Here is a 6,430-nt window from a genome sequence, read left to right as displayed (position 1 = left end):
CCTCGGGCCACCATGGCCCGGAGGGCCTAGGTCCCCCAGAGGAGGAGCTCCGTCCGCCGCGGGTCCGCGTCGGGCCACCCTTCCCCTGAGGGTCGAGGTCCCCCAGAGGAGGAGCTCCGTCCGCCGCGGGTCCGCGTCGGGCCACCCTTCCCCTGAGGGTCGAGGTCCCCCAGAGGAGGAGCTCCGTCCGCCGCGGGTCCGCGCCGGGCCACCCTGCCCCGGAGGATCCGGGTCCCTCAGATGGGGAGCTCCGTCCGCCGCGGAGGCTCCCGGGCGAATGAAATTTTCGGCAGCCGGCGGTTCTATTTATACCCTCGAGAAGGTGACTTACCATTACTTCGACTTTATTTATTTGTTCGATTTAAGCGGATATTTCAAGAAATTGATGGCTTTTAAGCTATTATTCATACTAAGAACATTGTTAATAATTGTTTAAACTATGGTCCTACGATTGTTGTTAATAATTATGATAAATAAACATCAAAATATGACGAAATCTGCAAAGGCGAACGGTTTCCTCCTCGCATATCATGTTCTCCTAATACCATAGTTCCGGATTCGAATAATTTCTAACATTTTTGTCCGATTTGCAAATTTTGGTACCAGGAGAACCTAATCGCCGAGTATTTATTCTTTTTTTGCGAAATATTGACAAGGACGTAATTAGCAAGGAATTCCGTGAGTTAAAACTTGAAAATTTCGTCCGTTGGCTTATAATTCAGGTTCGCATATAGGAAGTGGAACAGAAGGAGAAATGAAAATGCTACTTGTGTCTTACTTAATGAGTTTATTGACAGGCATTAATGTTACATTCATATTGTTACATTGGACCAAAGTACTCAGTCTTTAAGGCGCGTCACAACAATGTTTTTTATTAAGATATTCAATTGTTTCTTATATACTATCTATTCTAAATTCGCAGCCAATTAGCTCAGCACTACCCGCGACGAAGAATTGCTTTCGTCGTGAATAGTACCGATTACCAGGTCTCACCACGTGGAGGTTGCTGCGAGTGGAGACCCGGAGAGAGATAGATGGAATCAAAGTTCCACCGATTTCCCTCGATACGTAGTACGAACGAAATGACTAAGTCAAGTTCATTGAAAGTAATAATTGCCTATTTAGTACATTAATTTAATATTTCTTTAATTCTTCTAATTTACACAATACGCGTAGAAGTTGTATTTTTTTTTAAATCGTTAATCGGTACGTGTCGGTTTGACAGTGTCGGTTGGATTTCAATGACCACAATTCCATCGCGAATGAAGAATACTTTATCGAAATGGTACGTTAAGCCATTATTTTTAACGGGAGAATCCAGTGAACTCATGCGATCTAACGTGAACTCCAGAAGACCTCCAGGTGTCCTCCAGATGAACTCTCGTGACATCACGTGATCTCCAGATGACCACCAGCTGACCCCACGTCACCTCCGGATGATCTCTAGGCGACTCCAAGTGTCCTCCAGATGACCTCCAGGTGACCCCAAGTGACCTCCAGATGACCTCACGTGACCCACACCTGGAGGTCACAAACGTAAAAACGAATTTTTTCGTTTCATTAACATATTCACACTCTTATACGTATTACAAGAATGTTGTTTTCTACTTTTCTTATATCTGAAACAACTATTCTTAGTTCGCAGCCGATTAGCTCGGTACTAACCGCGAAGAAGAATTATTGTTCGTCGAGAATAATACCGATTAGCAGGTCTCACCACGTGGAGGTTGTTGCGAGCGGAGACTCGGAAAGAGATAGATGGAATCAAACTTCCATCGATCTCTCTCGACGCGCAATACAAACGAAATTACCAAACCGTAGAGACGGAAGGAATCAATATTCCTTCGATCTCCTCGTTTAGATCCGCCGAGCAATTACACGATTACATCGTCGAACAAAACGAGGCAAAATTGGGGAAAACGCGACGCGAACCGTGGCCACTACGACCGTATCGGATGCGGCCAACAACGCGATATACAATTTAATTTTTAATGCGATTCAATAGGAACGACCAACTCGTTCGGACAGTTTTCGTTCCTAAATCCTCCTCCAACGAGGCAACATGTACCCACCCCCATCCTCTGGTTCCAAGCGGACGAGGACCCTCGTGACGCCCCTTCCTTCGAGTGAATCTCGAGTGTTTACGACACACATTTTCGAGCCTACTTTATGCCGTGGCACGAAGTGGAGTTAAAATCGTTCGCCTTGGTCCTTGTCGCTCGCTGAGCAACGTCCACAAATTTCTGACCCTATGGTGGGTGAAACTTCAGCAAAGAGGGCCCTCTCTCCTTCTCTCTCTCTCTTTCTCTCTCTCGCAATAGCCAAAATCTGCTCGAACGAGTAAATCCGCACGGAGGCCTCGTCTCCCGAGTGGTAAGCTACAGGGGTACGCGGAAGAAGGGTGAAATCCCGGGATAACGTTAACAGGAAGGTGGAGATTGTTCCGGAACGGGAGGGCGAATCGATTTTAACAAAGGAAGGGGGGGATGTATCGAAAAGCGAGGTAAACACGCCCCGAGTTCGTACCGGTGCAAGTTATACCGTGATATAATTCTGAAAAGCCGCTGTCGGAGCTTTCCATGGGGTGGGTCAACGGATGAAGGGCCGGTGGGAGGAACCTCGACGAGGAAGAGTGTAATTAAACGCGACTGCTTTCACGAGAACGTTCACGCGCGCGATTGAAATTCGATTCGAGCGAATTAACGATCTCGCGATGACGTTGCGGAAACCGACGAAAATCACGCGACCACCACGATCGCGCAACGCTCGCGATCGCCGCGGATAACAGGTCACTCGAGACCCAATTACCACGGAGCGTTCGCGCGAACGATTGTTCGACACGGGCTAACGTTCTTTAACGAGCACGAATTCATCGAAATTGGCGTTACGAAATACGAGCGTGTCTTCGCGAAACAATCCAGGGAAAGTAAACACGTTTCGCGCGTGCAAACTCGGTGCATTCGCGAATACGTTCGCTAGGATACTTCTTTATTTTATTCCCCTTTATTTTCCACGTTTCTTTCCTTTTGCTTCCTCTCGGTATACATTAGTTTATCGCGTTCTCATTGTATCCTTTTCCGGAAAATTTATCTTTGCACCTTGATGCTCGAATTTTCTTGTATATTTCCATATCGGTACTTCCACGTCTCGGGTACAGAATGTTTCGTTATTATTACCGCAAAGTGTACCTTCCCCTCGTCAGGGAATGTATTATTTTATCCCATTCCCATTCTACCGTTTCCAAATGGGTTATCTCTATGCGTTTATTTTCTAATATTCCCTCTCTTCTATCGTGTTGTTCAATTTCTCGTTGCAGAGAGTATTTCGATAGAGAATGTTTTACCATCGCGAAATATCGGATCGGCCCGAAACTTCTTCTCGTAATCTTCGCGCGCCTCTTTATCGAGCAAACGTGCAACCTGATCCGTTTAACGTCGATGGTACGGTCCTCGGTTACCTTCCAGCTTCCAACGCGAAGCAACCTTTTGACCCGAGTTTCCACACGCGATTCACTACTCCGAGGTAACCGGAGAGTCCCCGTTTCGTAGAACGTTGGTCACCGAAACGTCAAACGATTCGATCGAAATCCCATTACCTGTCGCCTACGATCCGGGCTTCGACCGACCGAAACTTTCGCTACCCACTGCGTGCGGATTCGAAGGGTGTTTATTTATCGCGAGCTTCCACGCGGCGAAACGATCAACTTCGCGACGTATAGGTGCAGCTGGGAATTGGATATATAACTCCTGGATTGAGAGAAATACAGTGTAAGGTGTAAGGTGAATGTGTGTTACCGTGTGTCGAGGTCAGTTACGAGACTTCAAAGGCCGAGTAAATCGTCTGACCCACCACGATCCCAAATTCCTTTCACGCGGTCATCTTCTGAACCGCGCACAGTAGACACGCGAAGATTTCGGGAAACTGACACGAAGATTTCTAGAAAATAGAAAATAATCACAATACACCAAGAATGCAACAAGAACACCTTTGAGACAATCTACTGTTATTATTACTCTTCTTACATTTTCCTCCTGTTCTTTCACTTCGTTCGATCCCTCGTTCTAGGCAAACCCTTACAACAATAATATTCATTCTTATTACCCCGAAGTATCGTTATCTCGTTATATTATTACCCCTTATCGTTGTATCGTTTTCTAGATACACTCACCTCCATAGATCCTCCACTTCCATTCCTCGATTTCGCTCGGTTCCTCGTTGTACGCAAACTTTCCGTTGTTGTCGCTACCTTTCGCGCGATACGGGCGAAAAATCGATCGATCGATCGATCGCGCCAGCTGTCGAAGACAGTCTCGATCGAGGGTGAAGAAACGGGATCGCTGGCTGATAAAATCGCGAAAAGAATCCCGCTAATGGCGTCGAGATGGCACGGGTGGTACCGTGGGAGGGAGTTGAAGATGGTCAGCTAAAAACGTTAACGGTACAGAGAGCTGGGATCTCGCCGTCTCCGATAATCCTTGGGACAGGTTCATCGTGAGAGGGAAGGTTCTTCTCGTCGATGTTGAAAACGGAGGCCGACGATAATGGAGCCTCGGGGAAAGGAGATACCCGCGGCGCGCAAGGACGAGCCTAGAAAAGGAGGACGAGACACGCCGGAAGCAGCCATTCGTTCCTGGATACCGAGGAGCGAGAAGGAGGACAGACACGCGAGGAACGCTTGGAACTCGTCCTCGTAACCAGGCAGGGTGGGAGGGGGTGGTGGTGGATGGTAGGCGGAGAAGGAGGGTTTCGAGTCCTCGCGTTTCAAGGTACACACCTTACGGTTTACGTTCCTTAAAATACGTCACCTTGCTCCAGCAATTAGCGCGAGGCACGCGAATGGCCCTTGCTCGACTCGCGCCGCGCGCTGAAAGCCCAACGATGGAAAGTTCAAGGCGACGCGGTACACAGGCTCATTGTTTTAAAGCCGAGCCACGGACACGATCCGCGAGACGGGGAGATTGAAAGATAACGCCGTGTCAACTTCTACGTCTAGCCGTTAATATCAATCGACCTTCGCGCAGCGTTCCTCGACTGTACGCCGAGGAGGGATGGAAAATACGTCGTACGAATGGAACTGGTGTTTTTTAAACAAGTGATAAAATTAGTGGAGTACATGTAAGAATTTTCGTCAGGGTAGCTTCGATCGCAGAGACGAGATACATCGCGAAGGCGTCACGAGTCGAGATAGTGATCCCAAGAATGCGAAACGTATTTGAATACTCGAAACGTACGAAGTCTTCGGGTCGAAAATTACCCATTTTTAAGTTCGAGATACAACTGGTGAAGTAAAAAAAAGAACGTCCAGATGGATCTATTGGAATGGTTTTAATTATAGAGACGAGATGTATCGCGAAGGCGTCACGGGTCGAGAACGACCCCAAGAATCGCACCAGAGTTAATCTCGAGAGTCTCGACGTAAAGCTTGACGGAATTGGAAGAAAAATCTCTTCAGCTTGCGGTAACGACGGTTCGTTGGTAATTTTTGTAATTTTCTCGAAACAACGATAAAGATAATTTTCTCGTCGATATCCTTGTGACGTTTCACTTGGACGTTGATCCCCAACTCTTGGTCAACATTGTACACACATATGTATCACTCTGTATTTATATTTCTTATCGCGCACAATATCCTATCTTGCTTCCTGAGCAACAGATTATACACGCTTCTTAAATATTTGTATTTGGTTACATTTACCTTTCTCCTCGTTCCCACTCCTTTTCCAGCTCTCTTTAATCTTCTCGACCGTTCCATTACTTCCACACGCTACCCACCGTTCGTTTTTTTTTCTCCCCTCCGTAACGTATTATTCTCTGCCCTATTACGTAGCTCCGCTTGCGTTTATCCGTGTTTAACGTTAACCACCTACATTTAACCCCGGAGGATACTGTGTACATTTCCAGCCATTGGCGGAGTCAACATTTCGTAACGATGGTAAAAATAAAGAAAGGTTTCCGCATGGATGGTGCAGCGCGCACTACATCATTGGAGAATTCTCTCGTTTGCCGGTTCCTCTATTGCGCTTTGACTCAAAGTTATTGCGCCCCGGGCAAAGCGCAGGGATTAAATGGCCTAGTTCTAGCGCTACCCCGTGATCAAGGAGTCTCTCAATTGTTAAATAACTATTGACCCCTAAGCGTGAGGTCACTTTGATGTTCCCTGTGCCCGAAGTGTATCCTGTTACGTTCAATTTTCGAGGATAAAGGGTACACAGGAAACCGGTGCAATTATATTACGAAACTACCTACAAGTTACGTTGTTCGATCGTCTGCAAGGTGAGTCGCCAACTCGGCGTACGTTCTGTGAAAAAATCTACGAAAAAGAACACTGCCTCTCATAATCCTCCTTTCCTTACCGTTCTGCTTCGTCGTCGAGACGCAGAGGTTACCTTGAGATTTTTTATCGAAAAGAAAACGCTATATTTCACTTCGC

At 46.9% G+C, this 6,430-nt stretch overlaps 1 long non-coding RNA gene across 3 annotated transcripts in view; it reads right to left on the bottom strand.

The window, feature by feature from the left end:
* Positions 1-1,160: 1,160 nt before the first annotated feature.
* The window catches only part of LOC143152458 (uncharacterized), a 44,848-nt gene continuing 39,578 nt past the window's right edge, over positions 1,161-6,430 (bottom strand). The window contains exons 3-6 of one of the 3 annotated variants that reach the window (XR_012993577.1): positions 4,169-4,423; positions 4,023-4,072; positions 3,795-3,936; positions 1,388-1,521 (exon numbers count right to left, since the gene is read on the bottom strand). This is a non-coding gene — a long non-coding RNA (uncharacterized LOC143152458). Of the gene's footprint in view, positions 1,522-3,794; positions 3,937-4,022; positions 4,073-4,168; positions 4,600-6,430 lie in introns of those variants that run through there. The other 2 variants (XR_012993578.1, XR_012993576.1) reach the window with 2 other exon arrangements.

The sequence above is a fragment of the Ptiloglossa arizonensis genome, chromosome 10, assembly GCF_051014685.1.
Source record: "Ptiloglossa arizonensis isolate GNS036 chromosome 10, iyPtiAriz1_principal, whole genome shotgun sequence".
Lineage (NCBI taxonomy): Eukaryota > Metazoa > Arthropoda > Insecta > Hymenoptera > Colletidae > Ptiloglossa > Ptiloglossa arizonensis.
Note: the sequence above shows the minus strand (reverse complement) of the source record. Positions and strands in the feature narration are given on the sequence as shown.